The sequence below is a fragment of the Hylobates moloch genome, unplaced genomic scaffold (assembly GCF_009828535.3).
Source record: "Hylobates moloch isolate HMO894 unplaced genomic scaffold, HMol_V3 SCAFFOLD_2, whole genome shotgun sequence".
Classification (NCBI taxonomy): domain Eukaryota; kingdom Metazoa; phylum Chordata; class Mammalia; order Primates; family Hylobatidae; genus Hylobates; species Hylobates moloch.
The window spans coordinates 8,182,978-8,201,135 of record NW_026652277.1 but is presented as its reverse complement, the minus strand read 5'-3'; the positions used below and the strand labels follow the sequence as shown (position 1 = coordinate 8,201,135).

Here is an 18,158-nt window from a genome sequence, read left to right as displayed (position 1 = left end):
GGTACTCAGTAGGTGTTTGTTAGCTAAAATCCAAAGTCACATATCACAGTGCTGGGATATCTGGTCATTGCAATAAATCTATCAAGAAAACACTGAATTGCTGGGCACAGTGGCTCACGCCTGTAATCCCAGCACTTTGGCTCACTTGAGGTCAGGATTTTGAGACCAGCCTGGCCAACATGGTGAAACCCTGTCTCTACAAAAAAATACAATTAGCAGGGCATGGTGGTAGGCACCTGTAATCCCAGCTACGCAGGAGGCTGAGGTAGGAGAATCACTGGAACCAAGGAGGCAGAGGTTGCAGTGAGCTGAGATCATGCCACTGCACTCCAGCCTAGGTGACAGAGTGAGTCTCAAATAAATAAATAAATAAAAGCACTGAATTTAGGAATGATATGTCTCACCATCTATTTTTCTTTTCATTGGCTTTTTTTTACATTTCCGTTGGAAGTGTCCATTCGCAAATGCAGACATGAGGAATACATTAATTTAAGTGAACCAAGACACTAACATTTGCAAAAGGCTTCCAAAGATACCTGTATCCATTGGCAAATGCATCCTGACAGACTCGGAATGAAAAATTTGGACTGGGACATACCTAACTTCAACTGGAAAGAGCGTCTCCTCTTAACAAATATATGGATTTCAACTAACACTTGTGGACTTTTTGGAAAAAATTGGCACCAGGCCTTGGAGACACAACCTGTTTATAGCTTCAATCCACTATAAAGACATGAAGACATATTTTTAAATTATTAGGGAAACATTTATGTCTTTATGGAGATACTCATATTTCCTTCCTTACTTCCTTCTTCCTTTCCTTCCCTTCTTCCCTCCTTCCTCTTTCTCTCTCTTTCTTTTTCTCTTTCTTTCTTTTTCTTTCTTTAAACTTTTATGCCCTTATGGAGATAATATGGAGAAATATTATGGAGATAATATTTTCTTCCTTCCTTTCTTTCCTTCCTTCCTCTCTTTCTTTCTTTCTTTCTTTCTTTCTTTCTTTCTTTCTTTCCTCTTGCTTGCTTGCTTGCTTCCTTGCTTTCAGAGACGGGGCCTCGCTATGTTGCACAGTGGCTATTCATAGGTACAGTAACAGTGCATTACAGCCTTGAACTCCTGGGCTTAAGTGGTCCTCTTGCCTCAGCCTCCTAAGTATCTGGGATGACAGGCACTCATATTTTGTGAATCTCTAGCCTGAAAACATAATCTAACAGTGGACTTTTGTCTCTTTGACATAGTTTTATTATAAGGCTTTGCACTTTAATTAATTTGATTGCAATTTTTTTAAATGGGAAATTCCTAGACATTGAGACTCTTTAAGAGAGAAATGAGATTGAACATTTAAGTAAATTCTGACTTGGAAAATGATGGCTTAAATAGTCACTATGACTTTAAACTCCGAAGTGAATCCCTCACTATAATTTTTTGTACCACCATAAATTTTGCAAATACTTTTGTTTTAATTTCAGGACGGCTTAGCAAATAGATCTGGAGTGGTTTTAGGGACAGGCAGTTTGCCCAGCTGCCAAAACTTACCTCCCAGATCATTTGTTAATGCCTGAAATTATACCACTAAAAATTCATCCCTTTGGTCTAAGGCTCAGTTCCCTGCTAAAATGCAAATGTCCCTGGGAAAGACCACACTTAAAATAGTGAAGGTCATTTATCCCTAACTCTTGTCTCAGTGTTTAAATAGATAAAAGAAAAGATGTGATACTTAAACTACATGAAAGAAAAGGCTCTAGTAAAAATAAATAAATAAATAAATACATACATACATACATACATACATACATACATACATACATACAAAATCTGGATGTGCCAAATCGGCAGGACACTTTTTCCTAAACTTTGCCCTGAAGCAGATTTGGAACATATGATTGAGCTGGGCAATGCAATCTTACTAGGCCTACATGTGGAGAACAGGAAAAAAAAAAAAAAAGACAAGAAAATCTTTCTTGAAACACTTCTTGACGTTTCTCTCATTACTGACCCAATCATAATAAACAGCTGATAATCTCAAGTAAACTGTTTCTGATGTCTGTTGCTTAATAGTAAGCTGCTATAGTTAGCATTACTAGATAAATCAATTTGTTCCTGGCCAACGCTGGAATTACAGAACCCAAAAGGGCTATAGGAAATTCTCCTAGGTAATTGATACATTTAGCTGAGTCAGTGCTGAATTAAATACTTGATGATGGGATATAAAACCTAGGAGCCAACCAACCGCATATGGCCAAAAGAGAATCACCTGTGATTGCCTCAGAAAATCAAGGTACTGAATGTCTTATTCAAATTGCATCTTGAGGCTTGAAGAAGAAAGCTGAGTATAAAGTCACTAAGGGCTGGGTGCAATGGCTCATGCTTGTAATCCTAGAACTTTGGGAGGCCAAGATGGGAGAATCACTTGAGCTTAAAAAATTAGAGTCAAGCTTGGGCAAAACCATGAGATATCATCTCCAAAACACTAAAAAATCAAAAAATTAGCCTGGCATGGTGGCATGCCAGCTACTCAGGAGGCCAATGCAGGACGATTGCGTGAGCCCAGGAGTTAAAGACCAGCCTTAGCAAAAGAGTGAGACCCCATCTCTATTTATTTAAAAAAAATTAATAAGGCCATTAAGATGATTAGAAAGGAGGTTACCTGTAACCTCATTAGAGGACTTTCCCTCAATTCCATTTCCTCCCCTGGCTACAAAGGGACAATGTCATATTCCTACTCTTTCTATGCCTGCATCTTTTCCTTCCCTTGCAGATAGAGATGGCCACCATGGATGCTGTGTGCTCTGCTGAACCTGCTCAGCACCCAGTCTTCTCCAACTGAGGCCAAGTCTCCAGACTAAGGCTTCCCAGGGCACAACCATGTGTCTGTGCCACAAGGTAATGGTTAAACGGACTATATGCCACACAAGGTATCAGCAGCACGGAACACGAGCACTAGATAGCCGCTCTGCACCCTCAGTCTCTGTTGAACAAGAAATGCTTACTGTGGTGATGCCTCACAGTAAGGTAATACAGTTTTAAATTTTCTGCTCTCAAGACAAATTGATTTTTGGTGTAAAAGCTCTTGAGGAGGCCATATTCATGAAAATCTATTATTTAAGGAACAAGGCTGAGAAACTATATCTCTGTATCATAAAAGCCTTAAGACAAAGCTATTACTTACCAAAACCATCAGGTCTAAGAACATTCATAAATTGATTTTTTTACACTTTGTTAAGTAAATTCAGGCAAGAGCCACTTAGAAATGGCCTCATAGCGTTTTTAAGGTGGTAAGATCATTCCGTTCCAAAAGAAAAATAAAACAGTAGCCCTCCTCCAGGTCCCAGGGGCCTTTCCTTCTGCCTTTTAATCCAGAGTAGTTCTACTTTCTGATGCCCAAGGTGCCTTCTTCTCACCTTCCTCCCATGGCCCCACCTCCCCGCGGATGTTTTCGTATTACCTCTGCTCTCTCCAATCAAAAGGAGAAACTTTAACAACCCAGGACTATTTTAGACCAAGACTAAGGTATGTGTGGCTTAATATGCCACTCCCTCTAGAATGTTTGGAGTTGAAAACATTCTGGACCCCACTGGCCATCTCCTGGTGGAAACTGGGGGGATTCATGGATATACAGGAATCCCATCACATGGCAGGAATTGCTAGAGGAGTGATATGGTTTGGCTGTGTCCCCAACCAAATCTCATCTTGAATTGTAGTTCTCATAATCCCCACATGTCTTGGGAGGGACCAGGTGGAGATAATTGAATCGTGAGGGCAGTTTCCCCCATTCTGTTCTCGTGATAGTGAGTAAGTTATCATGAGATCTGATGGTTTTATAAGGGGCTTCCCTCTTCACTGAGCTCTCATTCTTCTCCTTCCTGCCACCATGTGAAGAAGTACATGTTTGCTTCCCCTTCTGCCATGATTGTAAGTTTCCTGAGGCCTCCCCAGCCATGCTGAACTGTGAGTCAATTAAACCTCTTTCCTTTATAAATTACCCAATCTCAGGTATGTCTTTATTAGCAGCATGAGAACAGACTAATACAAGGTGTTTTCACAGAGATCATTTCGTCTGATACTCAGAATGACTCTTTTCAGTCAACCTGAACATCTCTTTTCGGAGGTTAAATAAATTTGCTAAAAACACATATCCAGTAAATACCAGTTTCAGGACTCCAACCTGAGTCTACCTGACTCTCACTCTACTGCTTACAGACTTTTTGCTATGCCAAGCTTAACTCCAATGAATCTCTAATGGGAGAATGTTAGCCATGGTCCACAAAGGTGAGTGATATTGTTGATCGATTGAGTCTCCTGAGTGGCAGTAAGTCACCACCCCTGCATCTCTGCTTGAGGCTGTCTTTCCCTGCTTGTGTGTTTTCTTTACCACCTTTGAGCTTCAATGCTTTTCCCATTCCAACCTGTGTTGTGATCCCTGTGTTTTTTAAATCCATCATTATTCAGTCATTCTTTAGAGTGGAAATCCTCTCAAGACCTCAAGGCACCGTATAGAAAAATATTGCATAATGAACAATAAACATTTTGATTGCCAGGAGGGCACACATAAGAAAGCTGCATTCTTTCTTTCTTCTAGTCCTAGGGGAAGAAGGGGAGTTTTAAGAAGCTGAAATGGGTTCTTTTCCCATAGTTCCCACCAGTCTCCCTCTCACTCCTACTGAATATGAAGCCTCCACTGGATAGATTTTCTTACTTGGTTCCCCTCGCTGCCAACCTAGTAAAATGTAGATCTATTGCTTTACCAACATCTAGAGGATATTCCCCTGTCCCCAACCATAAGTCTTCACTGCTTCTCCAAATTAATTTAAAACATCAAGGAAACAACACATGAGGCCTCCAGGAGGCAATTAATGTGCCTCGTTAGAGCAAGCTGTCTGATGCCACCTACCTGACTGCTTGAGTTGCCTTGTTGACTGTCTCTAGCCTGATCAGAGGCAAAACAAGAAGGGACATTAAACCCAACATGGACCACAGTGCATAGAGACATAAGCATGAAGATGAGTGGAGTGAACAGTAGAGACTGTTCCAATGTGTCTTCAGGAACCAGGCATTATGGTTCAATTGTATCTCCCTCCCGACTCCAAAAATATGGGTACACTAGAGTCCTAATCCCCAGTACCTTCATATGTGACCTTATCTAGAGGTAGGGTGTCTCTACAGAAGTAATCAAGTGAAAACGCGGTCAAATAAGGTGTCCACAATATGGACAATATGACCATCCCTATGATGTGTGTCCTTATAGAAAGGGAAAATTTGGACACACAGACAGACATGCATAGAGAGAAGATGATATGAACAGTCACAGGGAGAAAGAAGATAGCCATTTACAACCCAAGGAAAGACGCCTGGAACAGACCCATCCCTTGCACCCCTCAGAAGGAACCAACCCTGCCAACACCTTGATCTTAGACTTCAGTCTCCAGAACCAAGAGACAATTACTTTCTCTTGCCTAAGCACCCCAAGCCTGTGGTACACTGTTACAGCAGCTCCAGCAAACTAACATACCGAGACACTAAGTTAACATAACTGGACAGTCGGTGAGTGCTCTCAAACCCTGAAATTATATTATATTCCCAATGCAAAAAGAATAATGGAGGGTAAATCCTCCAGCCCATTAAATAGTGTTCCTATCCTAGGAGAATGGGGTAAAGAGTGTAATTTATCCCAAGATCACAAGTTAGATGGTAGCTCCCCTATTGGGGGGCAGGGGTATAACTATGGAAAAGAGTTTGGAAACCAAAATCCACTTAAAAGCTTGTACATTGTAAGAAGCATATATTCCTACATCAATGCTATAGTTTGATTCCACCAGAAAGTGGGTGGGGGAAAGACAAGAGGAGGGCAGGGGATGTACTCAGACTGCTCATGGGGTGAAGACTTCCTAGAGGGCCCAGAAGACAGCAGCAGGTTGGTTTATAACCGGCCTGGGAATGGGAATCCTTCCAATGGCAATTTAGTGTTTTTTTCTTCCTCTAAATTGCGTGTCACTTCAGTTAGTATCAAAGGTGGGCTGGTAGGAGGTGGGGCAGATAACCCAAGTAATGAATTCAAGTACCTTGGAGAAAATCTTTTACTGTTATTTTACCAGCAAATTATTCTTCACGTTGGAATCTCCTTTGGGAGCCAGAGTCTGTGGAGGAGAGAGGTAAAAATGTACCTCTGCTCTCTATGTGAGTCCCCAGGCCACTTTGTGGAAAGGTGCTCTGGGATTACAGTGTGGACTGAGAGTCACAATCCTCAGTGTATTTGTTGGACAGTGATCTTCCTTAGTTTTAGCACCTACACTGGAAGTTGCTTAATCTAACAAGGATGTTATTATTGAGTTGTGTCTTAAGACCATTGGCTGCAAAGTATGTTATATGGAAAGTAATTGCTGGCCGGACACAGTGGCTCACATCTGTAATCCCAGCACTTTGGGAGGCCAAGGTGGGAGGTTCACTTGAGGCCAGGAGTTCAAGACCAGCCTGGGCAACAAAGTAAGACCCCTTCTCTACAAAAAAATCAAAAAATTAGCCTGGAGTGGTGGTGCACACCTGCAGTCCCAGCTACATGGCTGAAATGTGAGGATCTCCTGAGTCCAGGAGATTGAGGTTGCAGTGAGCCATGATCATACCACTGCACTCCAGCATGGGATGCAGAGTGAGACCCTGTCTCAAAAAATAAAATAAAATAAAAAACAAAAAAATAAACAAAAAATAAAACACAAAGTGATTGCTAAGCAAATAGCAAACAAAGGAACTCTGATGAATCCTTCCAGTTATTCCTCTTACATATTCACTTTATGTAAAGGGGTGTATTCACTTTACACAATGTGACACTTACCCCTCTCTCTGTTCTTACCTATTAGGCCCTGTATTTGTTTCCTGGGGCTGCTATAACAAATTACCACAAACTTGGTGGCTTGAAGTAACAGAAATGTATTATCTCATGGCTCTGGAAAACAGAAGTACCACATCAAGCTGCTGGCAGAACCCCACTCCTTCCAGGGGCTCTAGGGGAGAATCAATTCCTTGTCTTTTCCAACTTTGGGTGGCTTCAGGTGTCCTTGGCTCGTGGCCACATCACTCCAATCCTTGCCTCCATGTGCACCTTGCCTTCTTCTCTGTACGGGTCTCTACCTAATCTCCCTCCACCTGTCTCATAAGGAAACACACAACTACATTTAGAGTCCCCCTGGATAATCCAATGCAAGCTCTTCTAAAGACCCTTATCTGCTCAAGACCCACATCTTCTCAAGACCCTTATCTTCTATCTCAAGACCCACATCTTCTGCTATATAAGGTGATATTCACTCTTTTGCCATATTCACAGGTTCTGAGAGTTAGGAATTGAATGTAACTTTGGGAGGCCTTTTCTTTTTTCTGCCTAATACAGGTCCAAACCTCTTAGGTTAACTTTTGGAAGCTTATCTTTTAAAGGTCATCAATGTAATGTTTATTTCAACTCTAGTCCCAGACCTCATGCAAAACTGCATTTAAGACTTGAAAGTTTGAGACTTAACTGTTGACTTGAGTCACAGCCCCCCTTTTTTTCCTGTTTGTTTATAATATTTAGCCAGCTTTTTTTTTTTCAAAAAGTAAAAATATTGGTTCTCAACCATCTTGAGATCTGATAAGGGTAGTAAGAGAAACCAAGTCTTCGATCCTCATTTGTACTCTTTCTTTTAGATTAGCCAGGGTTCTGGTCAAGGACATAAAAGCACATTTATAAGATGCCTTAGCCTTAGAGAAATTTGTCCAAAGCTGTGTATTTTTCTCCTCAGTTGCCAGGGCTATAAGTGAGCTCTACATATAAGTGTGCAGTTTCCATGTTTTCACATACCAAGGGGCTTTAATGTTCACCTATTATTTTTCTCTGAAAACTTATTATTGTACACATTTTTCTCTCTTTTGCTGTTTTTTTGTTGGCCTCAGTCACCCCAATCCTTTTCTTTCTAAAACCACACAGCACCAGAGAACAAACCGAAGAGAAATAAGAACTTCTAAAATTACTCCGGAAAAAAAACGTTAAAATTGATCTTACAGTTTTGCAAAAGGTGATATTTGGAGGAATGATAGTTACTTGATCTAATATTTGAATAAATACTATCTGGCATTGAGCATAATTTCAGATTTGTTACCAAGAAATGAATACATATGTATATTTTTTCTGGTAATTCAGAGAATGTTTTAAATATGATATAGATATGTAAATGTATTTAGAAGTGTCATTCAAGACCAAGAATCATTTGCTACACTTGGAGTGGCAAGGCTTTAGAAAGTCAGTGATGCTCAACCCTAGCTGTATATTAAAATCTTCTCAGAGCTTTTTAAAAAAATACCAGTGCCTGGACTCCACCCCAAAACAATCAAATCAGAATTTCTGGGAGTAGAGGTGTTGTTGTTGCTGTTGTAATTCCAAATCCTGCAGATGATTCTAATCGTGGAGCGTATGTTGGGAATACAGATTCAGTATTCCTTGTACTGATGAGGAAATCAAGACCTACGGAATGAGGCGATCTGCCTACTTTCTGCCTATGGATGTGACCAAGAATACCAAAAGAAAAGGCTGCAAATAAGCAGCAAGAAATAGTCAATAATTTAAGATAAAATTATTGTAGAGAGGAGCAAGGGAGACTGCCAGCAGCAGCAGAAATGGCTCTCTGGCTGCCAAGGGTGAGGATTGTGAAAATGTAAATCCTGCTTAAATCCTTTATCGCCCGACTGTGTGCATAGCAGCAAGCCGGCTGTAGAAAAATATATCTATGAAACTGCTTCCTAAAAGTTTGAGGTTTGCGGGAAGCAGGGCAAGAGAGCAAACTCTGAAACTCCAGAACTGGCTAGTTAAGGAAATAAAAGCTGAGGAATCGCCATAGAAAGTAATTTCACCATGTTAACTATCTTTGTGCTTATTTGTATTGCTTGTAAGTTTTACTGTAATTTGTATATATTCTTACGAGAGTTGGTGAGTTGAAATATTTATCATCTGATGACAATTATTACAAATTTCCTGTCACCATTTTCCATAGTCTTATTGTCATCATTCCTGCAAACAAAAGAAAAAAACTAAAAATTATTTTAAATTGATTAATGGCAATTTTGTTACATGAACTTTTTCCCTTGGATGGAACAAATCACTTGATTATTACACTATTCATATCAAAATAAGCTGTAAATTCTAGTTTATTTTTCTTTTCCCAGGTTTCTCCCCTGGCCCGCTGTTCTCAGGAACTTTCGTCCAAGGTTTTGATGTGCTAATTTGCTCATCAGTACCCACTAGCCTTCCTTGGTTTAATTAATAAATATTTCCTGTTGACAAAGGAAGGGGAAACAGAAGTCTAATTCATGAATTTGATCATTGTGTTTCTCCCCACCGTGACCCTCACTTGAAATTGGTCTTGAGTCTTATCAGCCGCTCCATTTTAGGCCTTGTCATTTGCATATCAAATATATCATTGTAAGCAGGCTGCTCACAGCCCTGGCCTGCAGACGGTTACAGAACCAGCTGCCCACTGGAGGGGCAGGGAAACACTGTAAACCCACTGTGATTACAGGAGAAGAATGAGAACAGAGGATTGCCCTACGCTCCTCCTCAGAGTCTCTCCTCCAGAAATCCAAGTCTTCTGGTACCCCGTTGTCATACACTTGGCGTACATATTTATTTACTTACGGAATTTTTAATCTGAGTATTTACTCTTCTGAAATTAGAATGATAACACAAGATGCTCTAAACCTTCAACTTGACTTTCTCATCTTCAAAACTTCACCCAGCCACTAAGGACGCTTTAGCAGATCCTAATAGGGACATAACTCAAAAGCATTATCATTACAGAGAATTAGGATACATCGGAATGATCTGACTTCACTATATTAGCTGACTTCAATATAGCTTCCCTTGAAACCATTTCGTTTTCTCTCAGTTAAGGACAGGCTGACGGTGGCTGCTGACTCAAATTAAGTCCCCCCGCCTCCTTTTTTTAAAACTTAGGAAGCTGGTTTACAAAATTACTAGCAGCACTGTAATTCTATTCCCATTCTTCATGTTTGACCTGCCCACATTTTTCAATCCACCCCCTTCCTGGTATTCACCTGTTATTGTTTACATATATAATATGTAAGATTGTAAGATTCCTCAGATGTAATATGCAAACCTCTGGCGGGGTGAAAGATGTTTCAAAGATTTTAGAATTGTGTTCCTAAGCTGTTTTATTCATATGACCCACATATCTGAAGAGCGCTTTAGAGATGTGATCTCAGGCACTTGAAAACACAATAACCAACCAAGAGCCAGCCCTAAGGCTGATATCTAGCTTGTTTCTTTTTTCTTCCTTTTTTTTTTTTTTTTTTGAGACGGAGTCTCACTCTGTTGCCCAGGCTGGAGTGCAGTGGCATGATCTCGGCTCACTGCAACCTCCACCTCCCAGATTCAAGTGATTCTCTAGGCTCAGCCCCCCAAATAGCTAGAACTACAGGTACCCGCCACCACACTCGGCTAATTTTTGTATTTTTAGTAGAGACAGGGTTTCGCCATATTGGCCAGGTTGGTCCCAAACTCCTGACCTTATGATCCACCTGTCTCGGCCTCCCAAAGTACTGGGATCACAGGCATGAGCCACCGCGGCCGGCCTAATGTCTAGCTTTTAAGAGGTCCGTGCACAGCCCCAGAAGCAGGAGTAACAGGAAAATAATGCCATGGACTATATTGATTATTTGCTTAGAATTGGCACTATTAGAGTGGAAGGATACATGTTGGTTCTATTCACTGTGCTGAATGAATTAGGCAGGAGTATTAAAAAAAAATACTGTGGTTCTTTATCTCAGGCACTATTATCTAGTGCACTGTTATGTGGCGTAGTGGCAAGAGCACTCCATTTGGAGGCTGAAGATCTGAGTTTTATTTCAATTTTGCCACCAATTAAACATCTGCCATTTGAGCAAGTTCCATTCTAGGTGTGGACATCCATTTCTCCATCTGCAATATGAGACACTCAGATTACATGAACATGCATTAAACTGTGAACCTCAGACATGTTACCAAGTGCTCCTCAAAAAAGATTTACGGACCAAGAAGCAGCCTCTCCACTCCTTCTGGAATCTCTGCCTGGTTCAGCCCACCTGCTTCCACTCCTGCCTCCACCATATCCATCAGGGTGACCCAGAAGTCCTACAAGGAGTCCACCTCTGGCCCCCAGACCTTCAGCAGCCGCTCCTACACAAGTGGGCCCAGTGCCCGCATCAGCTCCTTGAGCTTCTCCTGAGTGGGCATCAGCAGTTTCCAGGGTGGCCTGGGTGGAGGCTATGGTGTGGCCAGTGGCATGGGAGGCATCACCATCGTCACAGTCAAACAGAGCCTGCTGAGCCCCCTTAATCTGGAGGTGGTCCCCAACATCCAGGCCATGCACACCCAGGGGAAGGAACAGATCAAGACCCTCGACAAGTTTGCATCCTTCATCAACAAGGTAGGGTTCCTGGAGCAGCAGAACAAGATGCTGGAGACCAAGTGGAGCCTCCAGCAGGAGCAGAAGACGGCTCACAGCAACATGCACAACATGTTCTAGAGCTACATCAACAACCTTAGGCGGCAGCTGGAGACTCTGGGCCAGGAGAAGCTGAAGCTGGAGGCGGAGCTTGGCAACATGCAGGGGCTGGTGGGGGACTTCAAGAACAAGTATGAGGATGAGATCAATAAGTGTACAGAGATGGGGAATGAATTTGTCCTCATCAAGAAGGATGTGGATGATGCTTAAACGAACAAGGTAGAGCTGGAGTCTCGCCTGGAAGGGCTGACTGAGGAGATCAACTTCCTCAGGCAGCTGTATGAAGAGGAGATCCGGGATCTGCAGTCCCAGATCTCGGACACGTCTGTAGTGCTGTCCATGGACAACAGCCACTCCTTGGACATGGAAAGCATCACCGCTGAGGTCAAGGTGCAGTACCAGGAGATCGCCAATCACAGCCGGGCTGAGGCTGAGAACATGGACCAGATCAAGTATGAGGAGCTGCAGAGGCTGGCTGGGAAGAACGGGGATCACCTGCGGAGTACAAAGACTGAGATCTCCAAAGTGAACCGGAACGTCAGCCGGCCCCAGGCTGAGATTGAGGGCCTCAAAGGCCAGAAGGCTTCCCTGGAGGCCACCATGGCAAATGCGGAGCAGCGTGGGGAGCTGGCCTTTAAGGAGGCCAACACCAAGGTGTCCGAGCTGGAGGCTGCCCTGCAGGGGGTCAAGCAGGACATGGCGCCGCAGCTGCATGAGTACTAGGAGCTGATGAACGAACGTCAAGCTGGCCCTGGACATCGAGATCGCCTCCTACAGGAAGCTGCTGGAGGGCAAGGAGAGCCGGCTGGAGTCTGGGATGCAGAACGTGAGTATCCATAGGAAGACCGCTAGCGGCTATGCAGGTGGTCTGAGCTCAGCCTGTGGGGGCCTCACAAGCCCCGGCCTCAGCTACGCCGTGGGCTACAGCTTTGGCTCTGGCGCGGGCTCCAACTCCTTCAGCCGCACCAGCTCCCCGAGGGCCGTTGTTGTGAGGAAGATGGAGACCCGCAATGGGAAGCTGGTGTCCGGGTCCTCTGACGTCCTGCCCAAGTGAACAGCTGCGGCAGCACCTCCCAGCCTGCCCCTCCTGCGCTGCCCCAAAGCCCGGGAGGGAGGCCGCTGTGCAGGGGAGCACAGGGAACAGGAGGAGCACAGGGAACAGGAGACCCACCTGAGGCTCAGCCTACCTGCGGGGGAGTTTACTGCCTAGTGACCCCCCTTGCCCGTGCCTCCAGCTACAAAACAATTCAACTGCTTTTCCACCCCGCCCACCCCCACCCCCGCCCCAAAATAAAACCTCAGCTAGTGCGGGGGGGTGGGGGGGATAAGAAAGAAATAAAAGAAAGAAAGAAAAAGAAGGAAAGAAGGAAGGAAAGAGAAAGAAAGAAAGAGAGAGAGAGAGGGAGGGAGGGAAGGAAGGAAGGAAGGAAGGAAGGAAGGAAGGAAGGAAGGGAGGGAGGGAGGAAGGAAAAAAAGAAAAGAAAAGAAAAAAGAAAAAATTATGCGGCCAGAGAGTTTTTGAGGATCACAGTGTTACACACATATGTACGCTTTCTCAGAGATTCACAATAAACTTTAGCATACCAAATGCCTCCATGAGACATTCTAATAAAGCTTTACAACAAATACCAATTTAACTGTTTAGTGTTTCCCAAATATATTTTACCAAGAATCCTATGTGTGTCCTAAACAGCACGGGCAGCACTGGACAAGATTTCCTAAGGGCCTTCCAGCTCTAATTGGTCCCACCCGGGTCAGGTTTGTCAGGGTTGTTTATCAGGGACCTAGAAGTTAGTAGTTCAAAGGGGACCTCAGGGGGGGTGCCATGGCTCATGCCTATAATCCCAGTGCTTCGGGAGGCCAAGGCAGAAGGATTGCTTGAGGCCAGGGGTTCAAGACCAACCTGGGCAACACAGCAAGACTCCATCTGTACAAAGAACTTAAAAAATTAGCTAAGTGTGGTGGTGCACCCTTGTAGTCCCAGCTACTTAGGAGGCTGAGGCAGGAGGATCACTGGAGCCCAGGAGTTCTAGGCTAGGCTACAGTAGCTAGGATCCCACCAATGCACTCCAGCCTGGGCAATAAAGCAAGACTCTGTCTCCAAAAAAAAAAGGAAAGGGGAACTCAGAAACCAGACAGCCTGGGTTCATATCCATAGTTTTCTACTATCTAGCTTTGCAACCTTAATCATGTAAATTTAATTTATCTGTACTTTAGTTCCTTTATCTATGAAATGGAGACAATAATATCATCTGTTTCATAGAGTCATTGTAAGAATTGAATGTGTTAATGCGATACATAAAATGCTTAGCAGATTACGTAGCAGCTTGTAAGTGCTGTGTGTGTTAACATTTGCAAGATCCAAAACGCTTATCTGATGCAACAGCCTAAGAGAAGAAAGAGCGAATGGAAAAAACTGACATTTGCTGGGGATCTACTAGTTTTCATGCCAGATGCTATACATACATAATCTCATTAAATCTCCACCATAAAACTAAGATCGAAATATAGGCTTTCATTTTACAGGTGAGTAAAACAAAGCTCTGAGGTATTCAAGAATCTGCCTGATAGCACATGAAAAAATATTAAGACAAAAAAATGAGTCTCAAATTCAGGCATCCCTGACTTCAAGACTTAAGTTCGTTCTAACATCACACTGCCTTCAAGAGTGAAAAGTAATAAACTTTCTACCATTTTATAGATGAAGAATGAGGCATATAAACTAAAATATTTCTCAGGATCACACAGTAAGATTTGAATTAGAAAATAATCTACATCATGTCATTCACCTCTATAATGTATTTATTACTGGACCCTAAAAGCAAAAGGACATATGAAAAGGGAAAAAAAAAATGTATCTCTTAATTTTGATCAGGGTACAACTTTTAAAATTTAGATTGTTTTGTCTTTTAAGTAAGCATCTCCTGCATGTATTATGTCACATTTTGCAGAGATTTCGGTCTTTCCTACCTGACTCAGATTATGTTTTTAGAGAAGCATAGGTCTGAGGTAGACATTTAAAGGTCAAATTAATTCTACTGCCTCCAGAAAGAATGGGATAAAATAATTCTCAAATGATAATCCCTTACCCTATTCTACTTTTAAATATTCAGAGACGAAAACTCTGTGACTTTGGTTTTTAAAAATTCAAATATTAATGATATATTTAAAATGTCATAGTATGCAAGGACCTTTGAGACATTTGTGAAAATAAAAACACATTAATCAAAAAAATAAAATGAGAAAAAATAGAATAAGAAGAATTGATTTACCATGATGGAGTATAGTTTGTGCATTAAGAACTGAAATTCAGGACTAAGGACTTGGGGGAGTAATTTATTGGATATTAATCTTCCGTCTTAGCAGGCAAGGCACAACTTTACTTAGATATGTCTGCTGCATCTAGTTTTAAAATATGGGGTCAAAAATAGATCCCTGCCACGTATCCCATCCTGCCATTCTGCTTGGTTCACCTTATCACTAAAACTGGTTTTTTACAGCAACGTCAAAGATGATAGAGCTTAGAGAGATTTCCATTTTGCAAGTAAAAAAGGGCAGACAGGTGGTGCAACAGCCTGCAGTGTGCTCAGAGGATGCAGCTAGCTGCCTAAATCCCAGCATCAGAGGCTGTCCGGAGATCACAGGGCATCTCATTGATCAGGCAACTTGCAAAGAACCGGAGGGATGCATGGGCGATGTGTCAGCACCTGAATTTTCCATTTGGGATCAGTGAGTGAGAGAAGGGATGGGGACAGGCACTCGATTCGGCTGAAAGAAAGCAATCTCTTTCTTTGGGAGTTTATAATAATGTGAAATTTATACAGTGGGTAACAGAGAATGTATTTTAACCTACAGAGCAGATAAAGGAGGTATATCTGCATAACCTAAGTAGAACCTCCAACAGTTTAGATTCAGAAGAGGGGTGCAGAACTACAGGGAGTTCTTTGGAAGGCCCGTTCCACCCTTTTTCTTGGTTTGCAGATATGCATTCATTAGGATGTGTGGGCTGTCCCCATACAATTGCAGAACAGTGCCTACCTGGAAAAGGAACATGTTTTAGCCAAGTTTGTTCTTTGGAAGCTAGGTCTCCATTCTCAGAGAGTCACTATTTGTTGGAGTGTCATAGAAACTAACTTACCAAAATGCAAAAAGAAAATTAAAAAAAAGGAAAAGTCCTATGATACTGAGATGTTTGTGATGCAAATTGAAAAAGAATTCTTGGCTCTGGCAATTCCTGCTCTTCTACCTAAGCTTATAATTAAAGGCAAATGTAAAGCAAGGTGGTGGTTGCTGGGAGAACAATGTGCTAGAAGGACATTCTGCAATCTTGTTTACTGCGTGTAATGTTCAGGGTCTTTCCAGAAGCTCAACCTCAAAGGCCAGTTGAATGAGAGTGAAGAGGATGGGAGTTCTGCTTGCAATTTTCCTAGTGCTTGTTTCTTACCAGTCTTATCTGTGGTGTAAAAACGGCCACATCCATCATTAAAGAGAAATATTTCCTATTTGTCTGAGCAAAGAGTAGCTCTTATTTATAAATTGCCAAACAGAAATAACCATTCTGAATCTTACCCAGGCATTGCAGAGTAAGAGGAGCTAGGAGTATTGATTTCCTAGGCTCTGTCCTTTAAGAAAATCTAGTGTGTGTCATCGTGTTTGTTTTCAGTATCTTAGGTTCTAAAATACCCTGTACACCCCTCAGATCGTCCACTTCATTTTTTCCAACTTTGAACTCCTTGTTAAGATTCCTAAGCATAAGGCAAGGCGTGGTGGCTTGCGCCTGTAATCCTAGAACTTTGGGAGGCCGAGGTGGGTGTATCACCTGAGGTCAGGAGTTTGAGACCAGCCTGGCCAACATGGTGAAACCCCGTCTCTACTAAAAATACTAAAATTAGCCAGGCATGGTGGCAGGAACCTATAATCCCAGCTACTCGGGAGGCTGAGGCAGGAGAATAGCTTGAACCCAGGAGGTGGAGGTTGCAGTGAGCCGAGAAGCCTGGACAAAATAGCAAAACTCCGTCTAAAAAAAAAAGAAAAGAATAAAGAAAAAAAATTCCTAAGCATAAACCCTGCTACTCTTAAAATACCACTTCCAATCATTGCAACACTTCCTGACTCCTTTTAACGACAACAATAAAACTTACCAGTGCAGTAGCCAATCAAAGAATATGTATATTAAAGGATGATCTGGGTATTAATAAAAATCTCTAATTTCTCCTATCTGTGTATACAAGGGCCAGGCTTTTGAGTCATTTGTCAGTTTTTTTGTTTGGGTTTTGTGGTTTTGAAACAGGGTCTCACTCTTTCACACAGACAGGAGGGCAGTGGCACAATGGCAGCTTACTGAAGCCCCAACCTCCTGGACTCAAGCAATCCTCTGACTTCAGCCTCCCGAGTAGCTAGGACTATAGGCGAATGCCACCACGCCCAGCTCATTTTTGTATTTTTTGTAGACATAGGATTCTGCCATGTTGTCCAGGCTGGTCTTAAACTCCCGGGCTCAAGCGATCCTCCTACCTTGGCCTTCCAAAGTGCAGGGATTACAGGCATGAGCCATGGAGCCTGGCCTTTGTCAGTTAAATAGTGCTGTTTCAGGGTTACACGCACACACACACACAAAACCCTGCCCCAAATCTCTCTCTCTCTCTTTCTCCAGCTTTCTAAATAGGTATGCAATAGAGAACTCTCCAAAAAGCCCCTTTTAGCATGCAGATATGTTTTTCCCCTAGAGGGGCTGCATTTAGCCCATTACTGAGCATTAATTCAGATTAGCTTCTCAGATTAGCAGAGCATCACCCTGAGGAAAAGGCACATCGGACAGGTGAATTTCACAGGGCAGGGACTAAACACTCTCTTCTCAGGGAGTATGAGGGAGAGCAAAGGAGTTTTTCTAGGCAGTCAACTCTCAGCCCAGAAATCCCAGTCAAGCAGAGAATCCTCTGGCTTCTTCGTCAGGCTCCCTGCCCCAGAGTCCAGCCCTGGGCATGGTATGAAATCTCTGAGCCTGAGTCCACCGTCCAGAGAGAGCTCTGCACCTGGGGGATGAGAGTGGGGACTCTGTGGCTGAATCCTGACTCTGCCACTTCTGAAATTAAACTTCCTGTGCTTCAGTGTCTTCCCATTCTCACCTATACAATGGGAATTATAAAAGGATTCTTTCATTGGACTATTAAGAGAATAAATGAAACCTATGTGAAGTACTTGGAAGAGGGTGTGGCACGTACAGACTAAGTGTTAGCTCTTGTCAGCATCAAGAAGCAATAACTAGCCACATGTTCCCAATCTTTAAACCACACACCCCTTTGGAAAAAGAGGTTGAAAGAATATACAATGAAAGTTAATGAACGTCTCTTAATAGTGGAAATTATGGTTCCTTCTTTTAAGTGTTTTTTCCTTATGTATTTTCCTAAATTTCTTACAATGAATAAGATTAGTTCGACCAAAACAATTTATAAAAGGCTAATTAATGCTTTATGTAAAAGGATGACGATTTGTATCTTATTTATAATAACAAAAATAAATTGAAAACAAAAAAGTTTCTATTAATAGAGATTTGTTTAATAAAGTATGATTCACTCATGTAATAGAATTATGCACCTACAATTTTAAAACATATCATTGAAAAGTGTTTATTGGCATAAG

The 18,158-nt window shown here is 42.3% G+C and overlaps 1 pseudogene; it reads left to right on the top strand.

The window, feature by feature from the left end:
- The window catches only part of LOC116474508 (keratin, type II cytoskeletal 8-like), a 44,587-nt pseudogene extending 32,014 nt beyond the window's left edge, over positions 1-12,573 (top strand).
- The last annotated feature ends 5,585 nt before the right edge of the window (positions 12,574-18,158 follow it).